General features: G+C 45.3%; 1 protein-coding gene across 1 annotated transcript in view; it reads left to right on the top strand.

Moving 5' to 3' along the window:
- Positions 1-22503, top strand: part of CFAP58 (cilia and flagella associated protein 58) — a 105835-nt gene that overhangs the window by 61876 nt on the left and 21456 nt on the right. The window lies entirely within an intron of this gene.

The raw sequence follows: 22503 nt of genomic DNA, 5'->3' as shown, positions 1-22503 counted from the left end.
CGCCCCGTCTTTAACTGTAGATGGCAACGGTGACTCACACACAGAGAACAAACAACATGATTAATTGGTCTTTTATGCTGCCATCACTGATATTTCAAGAATTCTGGAAAATTAAGTTGAAGGCCAGACTTACTGCATTGGGTGATGTGAGCCTTCCCCCCCTTCTCTACAGTTTTATTTGTCAGGTTCTTTTAAATACTTTTCTTTATGTCTTTATATAATGGGAAATGCTATGATTTTGATTTTGAAAATAAGCTTTCACATAGAGCACAGATGATCTGTCCTCTTGAAGATTTGTGAGATGAACTAGAAGGAGAGACTACTTTTTGTGGCTTTTATGCATTCAGTTTTTCTGGAGCAATCAGGAATGGTAACATCCTTTTAGGCCTGTGCCTTGAGTATAGGCTGTCACCACCGTTACTGCCGTCACGCCGGATACCGTGCTGGTGGTTCCCCTTACTTGCCTCAGTTCCTCTTCACAGTTTGTGGGTGGGGTGGACATTGTCACCCCCGATCCGTGGATGAGGAAGTTGGGTTCCAGGAGTACGGTGTGGATACGAATGTAAGCTCCGTGTTAGGGGGACAGGGTCGGAATCCTGCCTCTGCCAATTTATAGCTGCGTGAGGTTAACTTCTCTGCACTCGAGGTTCTTAATCTTTGTTATGGGACAATAACAGAACCTGGGGGAAGGGAGGTTGTGAAGATGCAAAGAGCTAAGTGTTATGCTTGGCACATAGCGTTTAATAAATATTAGCAAGTATTCTTATTATTTCTAACTCCAAAGCCCATGATCTTGACTGCTGGGTTGCCGTTGGTAAGAACAGGAACGTCTATACCTGAGCAAGGGACTTCTATGCATTTACCCCTTCTGTTGTACATTTTACCTTAAAAAGACATTGTCCCTGGGGTTGGGTATATAAAGGAAGTAGCTCTCCTGAGCGTGGCTTTGCTGAATGGGCCATAGGGGTAGTCCTTTTCTCTTATAGATGAGCATAGTGGTTAGGAGGGCAGACTTTGGAGTCAGAAAGATCTGGTCTTGAATCAGCTCGAATGCTTTATATTACATGACTTGAGGGAGACTTACATAAATTCTCCAAACTTCAGTTTTTCCATCTGTTCAATGGGGGCAGTAATACCCCGTTTCTTTATGGGAGGAAACTTCTCCCATCAGAGTATACAACTTGGAAGTCCTGTTGTGAGGATAACCAATCAGTGCAAGGGCACTGGGGTCTGGCGGGTAGTCCAGGCTTTAGGCTGTGACTCCACCCATGCAACCACAAGTCACGTCCCGAGGCCATGCAACTGGGAAGTGGCAGAGTGGGGACGCAAACCAGACACCTCCAGAGCTCGTACTTTCTACCAGCACCTTACCTTGCCTTTCTGAATATTATCGCGTTGTTTTCTTTAAAAAGAAGGAGATTTTGTTGTAAGTTTGTTTTGTATTTCACTGACTGCTCTAATTTTATTACTTCTTTCCCTCTCTAGGCTTTGGATTTATTCTGTTCTTTTTCTACCTTCTTAACGCTGATGCTCAGCTCATTAATGTTAAATCCACTTTCTATGAGATGCATTTACAGCTATAAAATGTCCTTTAAATGATTTCTTGAATTCCTCCCCGCAGGGTTTGAAATACAGTATTTTTCATTTTCATTTAGTTCTAAATATTTTCTGTTTTCAGAATTATTTCTCCTTTGAGAGTAAGTCTTAAAAAATATCTGCTATTCCTCTTACGGTAATTAAAAGTACAACTTTGAAGTCCCAAATATATATGCAGTTAAGTTATCTCTTAGTTACTGATCTCTCATTTTTTTGCGTTGTGATCTGCATTCTACTGATTCTTTGGAATTCGTTGAAACCTGCTTTGGGACCAGTGAAGGGTCCGTTTTTGTAACTGGTGCCCGTGTGCTTGAAAGGGTTGTGTACTGTCAAGCTTCGGGAGTCTCTATGATGTTCACCAGGTCAGCCTTGTTGATTATGTTGTCCGGATCTGTATCTTTCCTCATTTTCTTTGTCTGCATAATCACTGAGAAAAAATTTGAAGATTTATCTATTTTTCCTTGTAGTTCTGTCATTTTTTTTTTGCTTTAAGTACATTTAATATTATGTTCATAAGGTGAGTACAAGGTTGCAATTGTTCTTTCTTCCTCGTGAATTGTGCCCTTAATATTACGTGAGAGTCTTCTTCAATCCTTAATGCTTTTACTTACAAAATTGTCTGATACTAATATAACTCTACCTGGGGTTTCTGTGCATAAGTTCTCTATACTTTTAAACTTTTGTTGTCTTTATATTTTAGGTGAGTATCTTGTAATTTAAAAAACATCCAATCAGATGTATTTGTCTTTTGATTGGTATGTCTAGTCTACTTGTATTTATTGATAATTTTAGGTTTATTTCTAGCTATTTACTTTCTATTATTTACCCTGATTATTTTAATGCTTAAAAAAGTTCTGTTCCTGCTTTCTGTTGGATTGAGTTTTCTTTATTCCCTCTTTTTGCCCTCCACCAGTTACTTTTCTCTCCTCATTACTCCTATTCTCCTTTTCCTGGCTTATTTAGTTATTTTCTGCACGACTCCCACCACTCAGTGTAATTCTCACTCTCTGTCTAATGGATTTCCTAAAAAATGGAACACGTAAAGCGGACATCGAGTCTAAACCAATCTACAGTTGATCCGTATGCTTATTCTTAACCACACAAGGACCTGGATGCTTTAATTCCAAATTCCCACTATGGTCCTGCCAGCATCAGCCAGTATCATGATTTTATAGAGTCCATGAATATTTATTTGGATTTACCAAGATGTTTACCAGTTCTTTTGTTTTCTTTGTTTTTTTAATTTTTTAAAGTAAGCTCTACATCCCACGTGGTGCTTGAGCTCAAGTCCCCGAGATCAAGAGTCACATGCTCCATTGACAGAGCCAGCCAGGCGCTCCCAGTTCTTTTGTTTTCTATGTCTTCATCTCCCCAGTTCCTTACTTCTAGGTTCCATCCCCTTTTGAAAGTGCATCCTTTCATAGTTATTTCAGTGATCAATTTTTCAGAGGCTAATACACTCTTTTGCTTATCTGAACATATTTTTATTTTGGTCATACTCATAAATGATTCTGTTGAAATTCTATTTTCTCTTGGTACTTTCAAGCTGGCAGGCCCTTGTGTTAGCTTCGAGTGATGCCATTGAGAGGTCTGCTGTTAGTCTCGTGATTCCTGCTCCTCTTCAGGCATATCCTGCCTGTGCTTCTGTCTGGTTGCTAGAGCTCTGCATTGGCTTTGGTGTCCTGGACTTTCAGCACAATGCATTTGGTATGAACTTAGCTTTGCTGACTGCGCTTAGGATTTGCTGTTTCCTGATTCTGAATCTGAATTTGTCTTTGAATAATGTCTCCTTTTTATTGGGGTGCCTGAGTGGTGCCGTCGGTTAAGTGTCTGAGGTCGAGGCCCGTGTAGCTTGGAGTCTGCTTGAGTTTCTTTCTCCTTCTCCCTCTGCCCCTACCCCCTGCATGCATACCTGCTCTCTCTCTCTCTCTCAAATAAATAAATAAATAAATAAATAAATAAATAAGTCTTTAAAAAAAATAGTGTCTCCTTTTATCTTCTTTATTCACTCCTTCTGGAACTCTTACCAGATATAGGTTGGATTTTCTCATTCATTCTTCTTTACCTACTGGCCTCTTAGATATTTTCTTCTCTCTCTCTTTTTTTTTTAAAGATTTTATTTATTTATTTGACAGAGACAGCCAGTGAGAGAGGGAACACAAGCAGGGGGAGTGGGAGAGGAAGAAGCAGGCTCCCAGCAGAGAAGCCTGACGTGGGGCTCGATCCCAGAACGCTGGGATCACGCCCTGAGCTGAAGGCAGACGCCTAACGACTGCACCACCCACGCACCCCCCCCTTCTTCTCTTTATCTCTTATGTTACATTTTTGCAGCTTTGTCTTTTTACTCACTAAGTCTTTCAAGGTGTGCTTATCTGCTAATAGCCAATTGAACAAGATTTCCTTTTCAATGATTTTATTTTTATTTTCTAGAGGTTTTTCCCCCCATATGAATGGTCTTTGTTGCTAGTGTCTTGATTTTTTTCTTATGTTTTTATTCCTTCCCTTACGTCTTCAATTAATTTAAACATTTATTTTATAGTCTTCATCTGGTTGTTCTATTAGTTGAAGGCCTTGGCGATCTTTCCTATCATGTAATATGACTGCTGACTTTGATTCATGCTGGATCTTTTTCCTTTTGTGTTGTAAATTCGGCTTGTGGACTAATTTTCAGAAAGGCTTTATTTCTAGGATTCAGGAACAGTTCAGGTTAAGGGTCCGCCCTTCCATTTGTTCCTACCAGGTGCCCTAGGAGATACCACTTGCTTAGGATAATTTCTTATATTAAATTCTCACCTTGGAGCTTCTTGGACAACTTAGTTCATGTATATTAGAACCCCAAACTCTTGTGATGGAAGAGCCATGAATATACATTCTCCACACAGCCCAAGAGGTGTTGTTAGATATCTTTGTGGTCTTCCTGTCCCAGTGGGTGGACTTCTATCTATCTATCTGTCTATCTATCTACCTACCTACCTATCTATCTTCTTTTTTTTTTTTTAAAAGATTTTATTTATTTATTCGACAGAGATAGAGACAGCCAGCGAGAGAGGGAACACAAGCAGGGGGAGTGGGAGAGGAAGAAGCAGGCCCACAGCGGAGGAGCCTGATGTGGGGCTCGATCCCAGAACGCCAGAATCACGCCCTGAGCCGAAGGCAGACGCTTAACCGCTGTGCCACCCAGGCGCCCCTACCTATCTATCTTCTATCCATCATCTCTTTTCGCACAGGCCTAGGACCTTGTCTCTTATCCTTTTATGGCTTAAAGTCCAAGCCCCTTGTGCAGTGAATCCAGCCACTTGTCCCACTCAAGCCCCCCAGACATTTCTTGTCTTCTCTTCTCTAATCCCTAGTTTTCTCATCCATAAAATGGGGACAATGATAGTTTTTACCCACAGAATTGAATGTGTTAAGTCCACATAGAGATTTGCCAGTGCGCTTGGTTATCCTTACCAATGTTCTTATTTACAGTATTATGATCATTAACGTTATTGACCACAAAACAGTGTTTTACAGCTCGCCAAGGTTTAACATCCAGCCTCACTCCTCTTTATTCAGTCCTTCATTTAAACTCTCTTTGAGATGGTTGGGTTGTCCTGTGCCTGCGGCAAGTTTCCTTCTGGGGCTTGCATATCCACATACAACACACCTTGTTGTCTTCAGGAAGCCCCCGGCGCTCCACAGAATTGGACAATTTCTCAGTGTCATCTGTTTTTTAAAATTATTGGAGAAATTTTCTGCACTTAGAACATGTTGCAATTAGGAAGATTTTTGGTTGAATTTTTCTGAGTATCAGAACATTTTTAAAATGACTATTTAATGTTACATGGCAATAAAGAGACCCCATCATTTCCAGCAGCGGATAAGATAGAAGCCTATTTTTTTTTTAAAGATTTTATTTATTTATTTGACAGAGAGAGACAGCCAGCGAGAGAGGGAACACAAGCAGGGGGAGTAGGAGAGGAAGAAGCAGGCTCCTAGCGGATGAGCCTGGTGTGGGGCTCGATCCCAGGACTCTGGGATCACGCCCTGAGCCAAAGGCAGACGCTTAACAACTGAGCCACCCAGGCGCCCCAAGATAGAAGCCTATTTACCCCCAATAGACTGTGAGTTCTTTGAGGAAAGACACTTGATAATTCATCTCTCTAACCCCAATGCCTGATACGGTAGCAGGACATGTAGGAAGTACTCAATAATGATGGACAGGCTCCCTGCCTGAGCAATTCCTACTCAACCTTTAGGCCTCAGCTTAAATGCTGTTTCTGGGGGGGTGGTTCCAGTTCCTAGGTTGGGTCTTCTGTTCCCATATGTTGACTTGACTTTTCTTTTTCTTCTTCTCTTCTCTTCTTTTCTTTTCCTCTCCCTTTCTTTCTTTCTTTCTTTCTTTCTTTCTTTCTTTCTTTCTTTCTTTCAATTTTATTTATCCATTTAACAGACAGTGAGAGAGGGAGCACAAGTAGAGGGGGTGGGAGAGGGAGAAGCAGGCTTCCCACTGAGCAGGAAGCCTGATGCGGGGCTCGACCCCAGGATCCCGGGATCATGACCTGAGCTGAAGGCAGACACTTAACCACTGAGCGACCCAGGCGCCCCTTGACTTCTCTTTCATGCCCTCTTTACACTTGTAATTCACAAAATAATTGTAATTATGTGTTTAATGGCTCCTGCTAGACTGTAAGCTTCACAAAAGCAGAGCCTGCATCTGTCGTGATGATCATTTCATTCCTAGTCTTGCCCACAGATAGATATTTGTTTAGTGACTGATGAAATGTTGCAAGAATGGTGGTCATTCAGTTAGTGGTATGTCTGTTAGCCATTTAAGTTCTGTCTTTGAGCTCTGAGAGATTATGGGGATTATTCTTCCTGTTGCCTTTGCATTTTTGTTACTAACTTCTAACTTTATAGGAGTCTGGTATTTACTGTGGGTTTACGGATCTATAAACTTGATGCAAACTGTCAGTGTCCCTTTTGTGTGCCGAGGCATGCTGATTCATGGGGTACACTCAAAGTTCTCCCCTTGCTCTGGGTTAAGGTGAAAATGGTTCTTGAGCTTGACTTTACAGCGTCAGTGGTAAGACGAAGTCTGCATTCCTGCGAGAATTGGAATCTAAGGTGTAGATGGAAAAGATTTCTTTTCTTTTGCCTACCAGTCTACCCTACTTTTCCCTTCAAGGGAGCAAGGCCAATGCAAGCATACCTGAGACGTGCCTCCCGGTGGCCTCTTCTTTCTGTTTTTTTTTTTTTTTAAAGATTTTATTTATTTATTTGACAGAGAGAGACAGTCAGCGAGAGAGGGAACACAAGCAGGGGAGTGGGAGAGGAAGAAGCAGGCTCCCAGCAGAGGAGCCTGATGTGGGGCTCGATCCCAGAACACCGGGATCATGCCCTGAGCCACCCAGGCGCCCCTCTTCTTTCTGTTTTTAATGCATTTATTCCTCATCTCTTCTGAATCCCTCTGTGTTAATGACTTCTTTAAAAAACAAAATAGCATCTGTAGGACTAGGCAGGCATATGTGCCATGAGCGACTGCCATCTATTACCCAAGTATCATTACATCATCATCAGCAGCAGCAAGATGGGATTCCAAATAATGGTATAAGGTATGATAGCATTAGAGTAGGAAGCCCTAACCTTTTGCCAGAGCACTTAAACACCCAAGAAACAGACACAACAGTTGGGACTTGTGTTTTCCAAGTGTTTAAATATGGAGTAGCAAGCTCAAATATACCCACCTTTAGGGCAGGCAGGTAACAAAAAAGACCACAGTAAACTGTGTATCACAATCAGAAATGGCAACAGAAACGGACAGGGGCCTCTGCATCAGAGGCAAAAGGGAGTGCTGGGGACTGGAGTGCACAGGGGCTGTGCGTCCCTAGGGAACACCTAACCCCACCCTAGTTCATTGCGCTGTCAGGCCATCGGAGCTTTAATTTTTCAAGAATAACTTGAAATGTGGATTTTTATGTTTCCTATACTGAATTTTAAATATTGGTGACTTTAGAGCATTGTATGGACTTCCCAGAAACACAGCTGCGAACCACCCTTGATCCACACGAGGCTAGTTTGCAACCTCTAGCTTCAAGGCCTGGGGGAAAAAGAGATTTAAAGGAACAGCAGCAGCACAATCAGCTTTACTTGTTTCAATTTCTTTGATCTAGTCCTTTGTTGTGATTCCTTGATGGAAGTACAGAGCATAAAAATCAAAAGAGAAAGAGGAGATAAGAAGGGAGGAGAAGGAGAGGCTGCAGGTGATTTATGGTGATGGACAGTCAGAGGTGAATGAAGCTGAGTTCTTTCCCAGGAGGCAAGCAAAAAGGCGGAGAAACCTGGGGTGTGTTTTGTGGGGCCAGCCATGTGGGTGCATGTAATAGAAAATGGACCTTCTTTTTTTTTTTTTTTAAAGATTTTATGTATTTAATTGAGAGAGAGAGAGAGAGAGTGCATGCACAAGTGGGGGGGGAAGGGGGAGAGGGAGAGGGAGAAGCAGACTCCCCACTGAGCAGGGAGCCTGATGCAGGGCTTGATCCCAGGACCCTGGGATCATGACCTGAGCCAAAGGCAGACGCTTAACCAACTGAGCCACCCAGTGCCCAAAGATGGACCTTCCTAAGATGTCTTTTCCCTTGCTGCTGATATCTCTGTCTTAATTTCATTTTATAAGCTTTTCTAAAATGGAAAAGGAATTCCCTGAATTGTTAAAAAGACCACGGGTTGCCTCCTGGCCCTCCGATGCAGGCAGCAGAACTATTGCTGGTATCCACTCAACTAATAGTTACTGAGTGAGTCTATGTGCCAGGGCACCTGGGGTTCCAGGGGTTCACTTGATCTTGGCCTTGGAAGACCTTGGAGCCACAGTGCAGTGTAACAAGGGCTGTGATTCTGTACAGGATGCTACAGCACTCTGAAAAAAACGTTGGTGTGGTCAGGGGTCTCAGTGTGGATTCCCCAAATCAGAGAATGAGACATGGCTTGGGTTCCACTGGTTTAGGAGGTGGTCTCAGCTGGAGTGAGGGAGCAGGAGAGTAAGACCAGGAAGGAGGAAAAGCCAGTAGAGGGAGGGAGACAGCTGGGCGCCTTGTGGACATCTGAGTTCCAGGGCTACTGGAATTTCTCTGAGGAGCCACATCGAATTGTCTTGTCAAAGGAGGGGAGACTCGAGATTGTTCATTGACTCCCATTCCCCACCGGCTGACAGGTGCCCCGGGGGCATTGGGTTCCTTCTGAAAGCAGAGTGAGACACTTTAGTTGTATCCAGACCCACATCTGGGGAAGCCCCGGCCTGAGGCAGAAAAGCTGACTCCACCTGCACTTGAGGCAGAAGCTGCCAGAGTATTCCAGGAAATGATGGCCGTGCCAGGCATTTCCTCCATAGCTGAAATTTTGAGATGGACTGAGAGGATGAGAGTCGGGGCTGCTGTAGGAGATGAGCTTTCCCGACAGGTCCTGAAGACCGGCAAACAGTAGACCCTCTTCCTCCCAGTCCCTTACTCACTTAGCTTCTCACCGATCCAACTTCAGAAAAGGCAATGGGCATTTTTCCAGCCAAGTTCCCATTTGGCCTCCCCCCTTCCACTAACCTCCTGGCATTCCAGTTGATATCCAGTAACCAGATGACATGGTCATACTGTGGTTCATTTAAAAGATGGCGCCCTGATTTTGCCGTAATCACAGCCATCCTTTAGTGCATGATTCCTGCGTGCTGGGCTCTGTGCTTTCCCCGCACACAGACCTCGGGGTGGTGGTGAGCACACGGTGAATGACAGCTGGCTGGAAGGGAGGGTGAAATAATGCGTGGTTCACTTTTGGAGGAGATCCAATGTGGGGGAAAGGAAGTAAACTCAACCCCCACACCATGCACCGCGGCTTATGTCACCCAGCACATGCATTGTACAAATGAGAACACTGAGGCACTTCCCTTACTATGTAGACTGGGAGAGTTAATTACTTCGGAGGGTTATGACGCATGGGAGCACACTACCTACCGAAGTGACGCACTGAAGTGACCCCAGTGCGGAAAGAACTTTGGTGAAGTTCAGGTGCGTGCGGCTTAGGAAATTGTCGCCTGCGTTCTCCAGTTTCTCCTGCCTCGAGGTCGAGGGAATGGGCCTGCCCCTCAGATAAGTAAATCATGAACTGAACTGGAAATCGCTGCTTCTTTGGTGGCATCTGGTTTCTGCCCTTTCAAGGTGAACTTTCTCCCTAAGTTAGTTTTATGACTGACTGGGTGCAAGTCTGGTTTACTTAACTGTAAAATGGCCTGAATGATAGGAGGGTTTGAATGGATCAGCACAAGGCAGTAGCTATACAGGGGAACAAACCTCCTACAGCACATTGTAAGAAAATTCTTTGGTAAGGGTCTTCATTTTTCCTGATCTTCTGATTATCTTACATTTATTGGGCATTTACAATGTGTTAGGCATTCCTCTAAGTGCTTATATGGATTATTTCATTTAATCATCCTCACACTCCTATGAGATGAAAACTGTCACCTTGCCCCTTTACAGGCGGGAAATATGAGGCACAGGAAGGTTGGGAGACTTGCCCCCAAGGCCACACACCCGGTACCTGGTGGAGTTCTGAGTCTGACTTCGGCAGTCTGGCTCCAAAGGCTCTTCACTGTGGAAAACCATGGCCATTGATTCATCTCGCGTAGACCACTTTGGTCACTGATGGGCAAAATTCACCTTTCTCACTGCGTGTACAGCCTGACTACTCTAAGCCTGGTCCTAGGACCAGGGGCATTGGCATCGTCTGAGAGCTTTTTAGAAACGCAGACTCTCAGGACCTTGCCAGGCCTAATGAATCAGAATCTACATTGAAACAGGATCCCCAGGGGTGTAGGACACTGGTTCAGATAGTCACCCTTTCTTTGCAAGAGCTATGGTTCCTAGAGCCCCACGCCCCCTGGTTACTAGGAGCACGGTCTTGTTTTTTGCCTAACCTTCCAGCACTTCAGATGTTTTCTGAACCCTGAAACACTTCTCTGAAACTGGGAACTCATCGCCTTGTCAGGATCCTTCGGTTCCTGTGAAGATAATGGGAAAGAACCGCATGAAGCCCTTGGAGGAATGCCTGTCTCATGAGAATTGGCCGGTGCTCAGAAAATATCCTGGTTTCTGGCTTAGGGCAGGATAACCTCATTCTCTGGTCCCCAGCTCCTGAACTCCAGGGCCTGAGACCTAGGAAGGAAACTGACAAAGGAGTGCCTCCAGGATTTGGGGCATGTTTTAGGGCCCCATAAACTCTCAATGGCTAGTGGTGTTACTATGCAAAGTCTAGAATGTTTCTTTGTTGGTAGAGACATGAAAAATCTCGATCCTGTTTGAGGGCAGCATGGATGGATTAGGCAGAAGCTGCAGAGAGTTTCGGAGAGTGGAGGGGAATGGCGGTCACAGCTCATGTTTACAGCCCGCGGACGATGTGCCCAGCTGCCCTGCGCTGAAGCAGTTTGCTTTCACTGTATCCGCGGGGAGCCCAGATGAGCTGGTGCTGTTACTGTTTCTGTTTCACGGAGTGGGAAACAGAGGCTTCACAACAGACCATGCCCAGGAGTTTACGGCTAAGATATGCCAGCGCTGCCATTATAAACCAGGGCTTGGTAAGCGATGACCCAACGAGGCCCACACCCAGAATGGTGTTTATGCATTTAAGGGGTTAGAAAAAAATGGAAAGAATGATCGATCACATCTCAGGACATGTAAAAATGGAGTGAAATGCACCTCGCGCTTCTGCGTCCACAAATCAAGTTGTATTGGCGCATAGCCACACGCATCCATTGGTGTGTCATCTCTGGCTCCTTTTGTGCTGGGGCAGCAGAGCCCAGCCGCTGTGGCCGACACCGTATGGCCCATGGAATCCACGAAAGTTACTCTCCGGCCTTTTGCAGAAAAGACTCGCCGACCCCACTTCTCAACCTTCGTCATCGGAGGCCAGACCCGAACCATTCACCACTGTTCTGTGGTGCCTCCCAGTAAAGCCGCTGAGCATTTCATTTCTAGGACTACTTCCCCTTCCCCAGTTCCAAAGGAATTGCTCAACTGAGAAAGGACCGCTTCGAGATATGGAAGGCAGCATTTCCGTGTTGCTGGCGGTGTAGCCTGCACGGACGTAACGCTCTGGCTCCGTTGGCAGAGTTTAGTGTTCATCCTCCGCAGAGCTGAGCTGATGTCAGAGATGCTCCCTCCCCAGACAGACCGAGGGACAGAAAGGCACAGCGAAATCTGCGGGCCAGAAGCCCATCTGCAGGGTTTTGTTCTGTTTCAAAGTCAAGGGGAAGGAGAGTGAGATGAGAGGGGGCAACACCTTCCGCAAAGTGCTGTCCTGGCCAGAGAACGTGGAAGGTGTCGGGGATGGTTGAGGAGGCTGCTGCCCCAGCGTGCCCCTTGTGGCTGCTTCCCCACTGTCCCCTCGTGCTGGGACTCCCTGGGGGACGTCTGCTTCCTGCACCTGCCCCTCAGGTGTCAGGGAGGGTGGAGGGGCAGCTGGAGACGGGTCGTTCAGAAACCAGAGTGCCGACGCCGTAAACGGAGATGGGCCTACCTCCATGTGGCCTGCCTGTGGGGCGCTGGGTGCCTGTGTTCCCCTGCTGTGTGCAGGGCTTGGTGTGAACACTCTCAGAGGGGGGCCCCGGGGCGGCTTGGGCATGATCTTCTAGCGCCATGGCACCCGCGACGGTCTGCTGGGGACGTCGTCGAGTGCTTTCTGGGCGTCGTGTCTCACACTCCCCACTTGCCGATCTGGGGGCCGGGAGAGTGTGTATGCTTGCTCCCCAACGTGTTTCACTGGTCTGTGATGGAATGAGAACAATGACTGGGGAGCATAAGGCCAATTTTACTTTTTAGTTTTGGGGACTGCATTTTCTACCCCCTGCGTTCTTCTTTCTTTCTTTTGGAGACGTAAAATGTGACGTATTTTTTTGAAATGACATTCTCTTTTATTTTTCATACATTCCTTTATGGAGTGATTGGTGAGTGCTCCTGACCATTTCGTATTTGCTGAGAGCGTGGATCCTGTCGCTAGATGATGACGGTTTGAATCTCAGCTCTGCCATGAGCTCTGAACCCCTGGGTGGGTTACCTAACCTGTCCGTGGTAGCTAGGTTTCTTCATTTGTCAAGTAGGGATAATCATCGCTATCTCATGGAGTTGCTGGAGGGATTATAGTAATATATGTGAAACATTTAGTGTAGTCCCTGGACCAGAGTAAACACTACATTAGTAAACACTACATTACCTATTAGTCTTTTTCTATTTCATGTTAAAACTTAGCAGCAGAAGAAATTAGTAAGACTGTGCTGGGGCTTTCAAGAGCTTGGCCGGTGGTGGTGGGGGTGTTATTCATGTCTAAGAAATCTAAAGTGAAGGAGCTCTGACTTTATCTCTTCATCTTTGCAATAGCCCCATTTAACAGATGAAGGGGCTAAAGGCCAGAGGTCTATGGGCACTCAGGAAATGCCTGCCTGCCTAAGAAAAAGGGCAGTTGTGAGGACCCGCTGGTCTCCTTGGCAAGGGAGCAGGTTTTCATATGCAGATGTTTGGGGCTTTTCTTAAAATTGCATTCAGCTTCATTTAAGGTGAATACGGTTCTCAACCTGTGTCCCCTCACCCTTGCCTAAGTATACTTAGTGTTCTCAGTTATCACCTGCCTTCTATTCCCTCTCACTAGCTCTCAGTCAGTGTGCCAGGAATAACTTCCCGGGGCGTGTTAGAGTCCCGCAAGCATTAGGAGTTTGTTCCTTCTTTCCTTCCTTCCTTCCTCCCTCCCTCCCTCCCTCCCTCCCTCCCTCCCTCCCTCCCTCCCTCTCTCTTTCTTTCCTTTTTATTAAAGATTTTATTTATTTGACAGAGAGAGAGACAGCCAGCAAGAGAGTAAACACAAGCAGGGGGAGTGGGTGAGGAAGAAGCAGGCTCCCAGAGGAGCAGGGAGCCCGATGCGGGGCTCGATCTGGGGCTCAATCCGGGGCTCGATCTCAGGACCCTGGGATCATGCCCTGGGCCGAAGGCAGATGCTTAACGACTGAGCCACCCAGGCGCCCCTACATTAGGAGTTTCTTAAAAAGAGATTGGCTCTGGTAAGCTCCATTAGGCAGACAGAGGTTAAAAACCAGTTTATACCTTCAGCCGTGAGTCCCTTAAACATATGTGATTCAGCCAACCCAAGGACATACTCAGCGGCCTGGAGCACTAGATCTTTGCTTTGCTTTAGGAAGGGTTTTATTCGTGTTACTTACTTTGAAACAAGTGCTTTTCAAGAGGGTCTGTGTTGATGGACTCCCTTCTCCGCACTCTTGTTTTCATCTCAGTATTAAGAGGATGGAGGCAGTTTAAATTGTCAGGAATCCAAGAAATAGCAGGCCTGATTCCAGAGGTTTCATTAACAAAGGACAGACAGATATTAAATGTGCAGCAGACATCGAACCTCTTCCCTCTCCTCAAGGGAACACTTTCTCCGCCCGCAAGAAACAAGGAGCCTCTGCCCAACTGTCCACCTATTTTTCTAGCCCTCCCGTGACTCCTTTCTCCTCCCCACCCCCATTCCCCCAAGACTGGAAAGGGAGGCATTGCTAACCTGATGGGCACATAGCCCTAAGAGGCCTGGGCCACATATCGCTGGCAGGCCAGGCCGTTATGTGTTACACAGCCCCTGCCCATGTGCGGACGCTCTCCTGTCCACCCATTCGAGCTCCGTTGTAGTTTTGACTAGGTGGCTCAGCCTCATTGGGTCTATTCTGTCTGGCCCTCTGGAGTTTAAGAAGGACAGAATAAGTGTCTTGGTGTAGATAATTTCTCAGCCCAATGGACTGGGGAGCCTTTCACGGGGGGAGACCGTGGGGGGGGGGGTCATGTAGAAAAGCCTAGTGATGAAGAGCTCGGACTCGAGCAAAGCAGGTTTGTGAGTTCAAGCTCCCGCCTAATACTGTGCGGCCCCAAGCAAGTTACTCAGCTTCCACAAGCTTCAGTGTCCGATTTGTAAAGTACGAGGATGATAATCCTTTCACGTGAGGTTTTGTATAGATTAAGTGCAATCCTCTTTACCAAGCCCAAGCCCAGTGCCTGCACTTCGTGAATGTTGGCTGCTAGTGTCATGGTGTTGCACTTTGGATGCAGATTTTGGAAGGATCTCCGCAACGGTAGCTTATCTCCACTAAACAAAGCGGTTTGGTGTAACAACTCAGCATTTCCTATGTGACCTCACTTTCAGGAATAATTGCTACGCCCACCTATCCTTCGGGCAGCCTTTCGCTTTACGTCTATGGTGAGCAGGTCATAAATCGGTGTGCTCGTGGGATGGGTTCTGTGGTGACCTCAGTATCAGTTAGCTCTTGCTGTTGAACAGACCAGTTTAAAACTTAGCAGCTTAACATAGTACTCATGTATTTGGCCATGATTCTAGCTGACGATTTGGACTGGGCTCACCTAGCCAGTTCTTCTGTTGGGCTTGCCTGGACTCCCTCATGTTTCTGTAGGCAGCAGGTTTTGGGGAGCTGGTTGATCTAAATGGCATCATTGGCATGTGTGGTGGTTGGTGTTGGCGGTGCTGGGATGATGGCAGCGGCTGAACCACGTCTCCACTAGGCTAGCCCAGGTTTATGCTCATGATGACAGTCTCAGGGTTTCTAAGGGCAGCAAGAAAGGACAAGCCCCAGCATGGGCTTTGAGCCTCCATTTGTGTCATACTTGCTAATGCCCCATTGGCCAAAGCAAATCACATGGCCAAGTTCAATGCGGGAGACGACTGTCTAAGATCATGGATACATGCAGCTATTATTGCAACAATATACCCCAATTTCTTATCTTTGGTGAGTTTGTGTGGAAATACTTTGCATTTAAGCTTTCTAGTGCTACAAGATTTTTTTTTTCAATCCTTTGTCAGATATGGTATTTTAATGTGCCTGGCATCTGGTTGCTATCCTTAGATTTTATTGCTGACATGCTTTTCTTTTCTTTAATCTTTTATTCCCTTTATTTGGGAAATTATAGTTTGCTGCAGGACATAGTTCTTTTTATAGAAGAAACAGCTGTGATGTCATAACTGAGCATATTTCCTTAGGGAGATGCATTTATCCCCATGCATTTGGAAAAATGATCCACAATCCGTTTGTTCGTTTCTATTTTGGTGTCTGACTTCACATTGAATCAGAGCAAATATGTGAGCTAAAAGTGTATTAGTTGATAAATTAATCTCTAAAAAAATGTTATTTACTATTTTCTTTTGATTTTTAGTTATTGAGCTCTAATAGGTGAGGGGATGCTACAAAAACTTAATTTTCTTTCTTTTATAAGGGTCAGTTGGAAGTTTCACAAAACCTATTGAGAAGGAGACTAAGAGGAGTTTTTGATATCAGAAACTATTCAATTCTTTTCATTAGAGGAGTGCTTAAGCAGGAAATTTTTTTTTAGTAAAAACAAATGCAGTGATATGACTAGTAACTGAAAATGGAAATAACTAGATTACTTAGAGTCCAAACAAAACATTTTCAATAAAGAATTTCTCAGTGGAACATTTAGATTCTTATTGAATCTGTATACAATTATATCTTACTCCCCAAACAAAACAAATTTTCAGTGATAAATGTTTTTGGACAGCAGCAAGATTCAATTCCGTTCAAGATGCAGATTTATTTGTGAAATTAGAAGAAAACAGGCGCCCACCTGGGGGAGTCCTGTCTATCTTTAGCTGCTCTGTTGCTGTTTCACCCAGAAATACCTCAGAGATAGAGGTGCTCCTTACAAGGATGAGAAAAATTGCAGCTGGAGCAGAAATTAATCTGTATTTATAGTCCAAACACCTACATGAATCCTTAATCTGCTTTTTTATGATTTTAGGGGAATTTATAGAATCGTTTAGATTGGAAGAAATCTCCAGTGGGTCATCAAGTTTCCTCTCCTTATAATGGCAGCCCTGATTTTATCATCCTTAAAGCAGGTCTGATAGATGGGTGTCAAGTCTGGCTCATGTTTCATGCATTTAAAAAGGTATATTCCCTTGCCTGAGTGTATTTAATGTGTAGGAGACAGACTGAGAGCTGCCTATATGCCCAGGAGACCTTTTCTGAGTTCCTGACACACAGTCTCCTCAGGAACAGATGCCAAATACCTAGCATATTAAGCATCATATCGATGCCATCAAACCAAGTTTGCTTTTGGCTTCTGACAATTGGAAATATTTTCCCCAGTGCGTATAGGGACCGAGTGTGCTGTTCTGAGATGATAATAGAAAATCAGTCCCTCTTAAATCCTTTTTGTCCTGCCTCATCCAGAGATCTACCATCCTCACAACTAAGAGAGCCTGTTTGGAAGACCAATTATGAACCAAAAGGTATTTTGGGAGGGTTTCTAATGTCTGCAGAAGTTTGTGGACACAAAGGAATATAAGACATGGTCCTGACCTGCAAGAAATTTATATTCTGTTTCAGAAGATTTCTGAGGTATATCTGGGAAAAAAAGAGACTGGTCTCTATGAGCAGTGTCTAAAAAATCCAGACTATCACTTTACAGTTCCACTTAGTGAACAATACCCAATTATGCATCATTACATTATACTGGATACAGACAATAGTGAGTGTCCAATTATGCAGAAAAGACACTGTCGAGGAGAGAATATGATATGGTGTTTGTTGTTTAAAACAGCTGTAAGCGCCAAAGGCGTAGCAGTAGGGGAGATGAATAAGAACTGGCTTCCTCACGGACAAAGAAGATGTGATCGGGCTTTACTTTGACGTGTTAAAATTACTTATCCAACCATTGCCTAAAAATATGTGTTGAAGAAGAATGGGGTAGCAATTGCGAGCTCAGACCTAGTTTCGAGTCCTGGTTTTACCAGTGTCCAACTTTGTGACTCTGAGCAAGCACCTTACTCTCTCAGGGCCCAGCTGTGGAATGGGCAGAGTAAGAGCACCGGGTTCATAGGGTTGTTGTGAGGACCAAACGAGATAACTCATTCAAACTGTCTTGGACAGAGCTAGTCGTGCAGGGTTAGGAAGAGCTAAGTGCACATGGCGGTGGGGGTGCTGGTGGAGGAAAGGCCTGTGATGGAAAGTTTTCTTGAATGAGGCACATTTGGAAACAAGTGAAAGGGGCATTTTAGGTGGAGGGAAAATGAAGAGTCAAAGTTCTGAGATGGGGTGACTATGGTTGGGGTGTGGAGATGGGGCAGAATAGAAGGGACATACGGCTAGCTATTTGGTGTCAGAGAGCACCTTTGAATATGTTAGGTAGGGACCAATCACATGGTCTTAGAGACCAAGGGTAGACATTCAGCTTGCTCCCAGAGACAAGGATGGACTAATTATCATAATGGCTGCGACTCCCATGGCAGAGGTTAAAGGTTTGAATGCCTATTGTATTATTATATGTCCAATCCTGTGATGGGTCCTTTATGTTAATTATCACAATAATTTTTTTATTTATGTATGAGGCCAGTTTTACAAATGAGGAAATTGAGGCTCAGAATGATTAAGTAATATGGTCAAAGTCACAGTGCTAACCAGTGGCAGAACTGGGTCTCAAACCCATGTAGTCTCTGGTGAGAGGTGAATCCATATTCTAGCCCAGCTTGGTTAGCCTTCCAGGCCTGTGTCCTGCAGGATATTAACTAGTCAGAGGAGTGGTACAGTACACGTGACCAGGAGGAAAGACTGAAAGGGGCAAAGGGTCAGGGACTGGGCTGAAGGAGCAGCCAAGAGACAGTTGTAATTTGGGCCCAAGTTATTGAGGATATTGTTAAGAGACAGGCACTGATGGTGAGGAGAAAGGAATAAATCAGTGAGATCTTTAACAAGACCAACTTAAAGGACTTGACCATTGAATGTCTGTGAAGGTCAAGGGAGAAGAGTCAAAAGTGGTTTTCAGTTTTCATCCTGGTCAGGGATGACTCCCAGGGTGCTGTTGGTGACCCATGGCCTTGGGGCCCAGTAGCTACACCACTCCGCTCCTCTTGCTTCTGCTCCCCACCTCCCAAGGTTGTCCAGGCTGAAACTTGGACCAGGAGACTCTTTGAACCTTAAACAGAAGATGACAAATAAAACAAAACAGGGAAGAACACCCATGTCACACAAAGGCTGCAAACAATTACTATCACAGAAAAACTAAAGACTTCAGTAATCCTTTAAATCCTGTTCCACTCATCCTGATTATATCTCTGGTACGGATTGGCAGTTAAGGCAAAAGAAATCTTTCCCGCCATCATGTGTTCCAGTTGGTTACTGCTGCCATATTGGAAAGCTATTGATTTTTGCATGTTTATTTGTATCCAACCCATCCTACTACATAGCTTCTCAGTTAATTTTCTGAGGTTTCTAGTTATATAATCATGTCTTCTCTAATAAGTGATGGTTTTCCTCTTCTTCTCCGTAAGTATTCAATTTGTTTTTATTTCCTGACTCATCACTTTGTTTATAATATTAGTTATTTTAAGAAATTAATTGGAATAATGGAAATGATGTTGGGTTGTTGGGCACCTGACGGAAGGATGGATTGGAAATCAGAGAGGCTGAGATAGAGTGAAAGGCCCAGAAGCCCCTATAGTAGAACCATAATGTTATGATGCCCCAGGAGATTGAAATGAAAAAAACTGTAATAGTCACAAGAGAACATGGACTGGCCTTCTTATGGTGGGCAGGGCACAAAAGACGACTTTCAGGCCTCAACTCCGAAGTCCGTGGTCTAGTTCACAGTCGCCAGGAACTTTCACTCTGTTTTTAATAGAGTTTGAAGTTTATTGTAATCAATTTATCTGAAAAGAGGTGAGAAAATGGAAATTAATTAGAATTTGAAGTTTATAAACAGCTCCAGGAATGTGGATTTAAAAGAAATTAGCAGGTATTTAAATTTTCTTCAATATTGCCATGGTCTGACTCTTAATCTAGCCCGAGGCAAAACATCACATAATAATTACAATTTAAAAATGCTTTTTCCAGTTGACAAAGCAATTTTACATATATTGTCTCATATGGTCTTCAACAACTCCTAGTTGGATGATGATGGAAGCATCTAACATTTGTCTAGCGGGTTACGTTTTGCATGGCGCTCCCACCTACACCACCTCATTTAATGCTTACACTCATTGATTTCTAACGTACACTCTAAAGGTTTGTCTAATTATCTCTACACACAGATATTCTTTTCTGTTTCTTTTTTTTTTTTTAAGATTTTATTTATTTATTTGAGAGAGAGAGAGACAGCCAGCGAGAGAGGGAACACAAGCAGGGGGAGTGGGAGAGGAAGAAGCAGGTTCCCAGCGGAGGAGCCCAATGTGGGGCTCGATCCCATAACGCCGGGATCACGCCCTGAGCTGAAGGCAGACGCTTAACAACTGTGCCACCCAGGCGCCCCTCTTTTCTGTTTCTGAAAATAAAATTCCCCAGAGAATGTCTGTCCTTGCTTTGTCTGTGCACTGAACCCCTCTTCGTTTTTGAAAATCCTGTTCAGGGGACACCTGGGTGGCTCAGTCGGTTAAACACCTGACTCTTGATTTCAGCTCAGGTCATGATCTCAGGGCCATGAGATTGAGCCCCGAGTCCAGCTCCGCACTCAGCGGGGAGTCTGCTGGAGATTCTCTCCCTCTCCCTGTGCCCCATCCCTCACGTTCTCGCTCTCAAATAAGAAAATAAATCTTTAAAAAAAATCCTGTTCAGGTAGGACATGGTTTTTACCCTCTCCTCACAAGAGGGAGGTAAGAGACAGAGGTGAGTGGAGAGAGGCTGAACGACTCAGCTCAGAAAGGGAGCACCCAGCCCCATGGCCCGTGTGGTGGGGGTGTAGCAGAAGGTGGCTGACAGGAAGTCCCCTTGGCAGCTGTGAGGGTTACGGGAACTTCAGAGTGACCTTCTCATCTTTGGCTTTTCCCCAAAGTGAGGACAGTGGGGAGGGTGGCTGTGTGAGGGTGTGTCGTGTGCTCTGTAGAGGATGAGGTTTCATAAGCAAACACACGTGCACACGTTTAGAGGCGCCCCATTCTGCAGTGCCTGTCACTTCCCTCAACTTTAGAAGAGAAAGAATCTCGTTTGGCTGTTGGCAGAGTCTTTCAGTGAAATGTGTCCCATTTTGCAACAGAACTCAGAGGACAGTCTCACAGAGGCCAAGGAAGGAGGGAATGTCAAGGAGGGAGTGGGTTATCACGGTTGGCGTCTGCCACGAGAGCTAGAACTCGGAAGGATGTGGCCACAAGGACGACAGTCACTGGTGCCCTTTGAGGGTCCAGTTCTGGGAGGTTGTTGGGCACGAAGCCTGACTGCCAAGGGCCTGGAAGGGAAGAGATGGTGAGAGAATGGGGGCAGTAGACTTCGGTTACCGGTGTAAGATGTGTAGCTCGGAAAGACCAGAGGACAAACACTAAACACACACATAATTTAAATACATTTTTGTTATAAAAGTTTCAAGGTATCGAGAAACATAGAACAAAGCTTTTTGTTGCAGCCCCACTGCCCGAGTGTAATGGAATGACATGTGCTCTTCCAATCCTTGGGAAACATTTTAGAGACAGGGTGAAGCTCATGTCGACGTCAGGCGTGAGCACAGAGGAAGCACAGAAGGAGAGGAGGAGACTCGAGGCGGGCATGTGTGTTTGCGTGTGTGCGGGGTTATAGAATGTGTGCCTGGGTGGGTGCGTACCTGTGTTATTCACACGCACACACCAGGAAAGTACGCGAAGGCCAGCAGCTCTTCATTCGATATGGACCGGAGGGGAGAGAGAACTTAAGCAGCACTGACGTCTTGTGATGACGAGTGGGGTCTCTTAAGGTGCTTCTGTCTGTTCAGAGCAGGTGGTCTGCTGGGAGTGAGTGTGACCATGGTGAAACCGGGGTCCAGAGGAGAGAGATCTGAAGAAGCTGCTGAGCAGATGACCTATGGGTGCTCACAAGAAAGGAAAAGGAGAGTTTCTGTGAGGAAGCAGAGAACAAGTCCATGTGCCTACCTTGAACTCGTAATGGCTCCGCTCAGTACCTCCTGCGTTGCCCTCCAGCCGTGCTGGGTGGCCTGGGAGCTGAGAGTGGTCAGCGGGAGCCAGGTGGCCCTGGGAACGTGCCTGGCGGGTGTCACAGGAGGTCGGGGCGGAGGGCTGAAAGTGTTGTGGAGGGCACTCCGGAATATTTGACCCTGGGGTCGAGGTGGGGGAAGGAGAACCATAAAGCCAGGGGGAGGCTAATGGGCTGAGGCTAGCGGGAGGGTTGAGTGATTGCAGGTCCCAGCGAGGGCAGCGTGAAGGAGGGAGGGAGGCGGCGGGTAGGAACCTGCATTCAGAGAGGGGGAGCATGGACTTAGGGCACTTTAAAGCCAGCTCTGGAATTAGCGGCATTCATAGTAAACTGGCCATGGAATTTCAGGTAGACTATTTCAATCAGATAAAAGCCAAACAAAAAACCAAAACCAAAACAAACAAAAAAGCCCAGGGCTATTGTACTATATCTGACTCTATTTCCCAAATTTATAAAAAATTTCCTTGTTATTTACAGTCCCTTTGTGTCATTTCTGAAAATCAGTACGTCTCCAAATGGCAGCTATTTGAGGAAGACTTAATTCCTCTTTAATGTAGACTATTACTGATGCTCCCTGACTTGTGAAATCCTTCCACGCTGCAGGGCCTGATGCCATTTGAATTACTCCTCAGTAACGCACTACTCAAGCTACGTTTTTGTACCTCCCCTCACCACCCCCACTTTTGTTTTATGAAATCTGATCTTTTAATCAGTTGTGCTCCCCACGTTGAACCTTTAGCTACGCATAGACTTAGAACTTCAGGCTTTGACTGGTTTGGACAGGACATCAAACATAAAAGTTTTTTCACAGCTTTTCGCTCTTCTGTCTGCTAGAGATGGTTGCGGCTTTGCAGTCTCTTCCTTGCAAGAACTTCCATATATTCTCTTCCCCACCTGGGGGAGGGGTCTGCCTTTATCAGAACAGATCTCCTGGCTTT

The sequence above is a fragment of the Ursus arctos genome, unplaced genomic scaffold (genome assembly GCF_023065955.2).
Source record: "Ursus arctos isolate Adak ecotype North America unplaced genomic scaffold, UrsArc2.0 scaffold_7, whole genome shotgun sequence".
NCBI classification, from domain to species: Eukaryota; Metazoa; Chordata; class Mammalia; order Carnivora; family Ursidae; genus Ursus; species Ursus arctos.
Note: the sequence above shows the minus strand (reverse complement) of the source record. Positions and strands in the feature narration are given on the sequence as shown.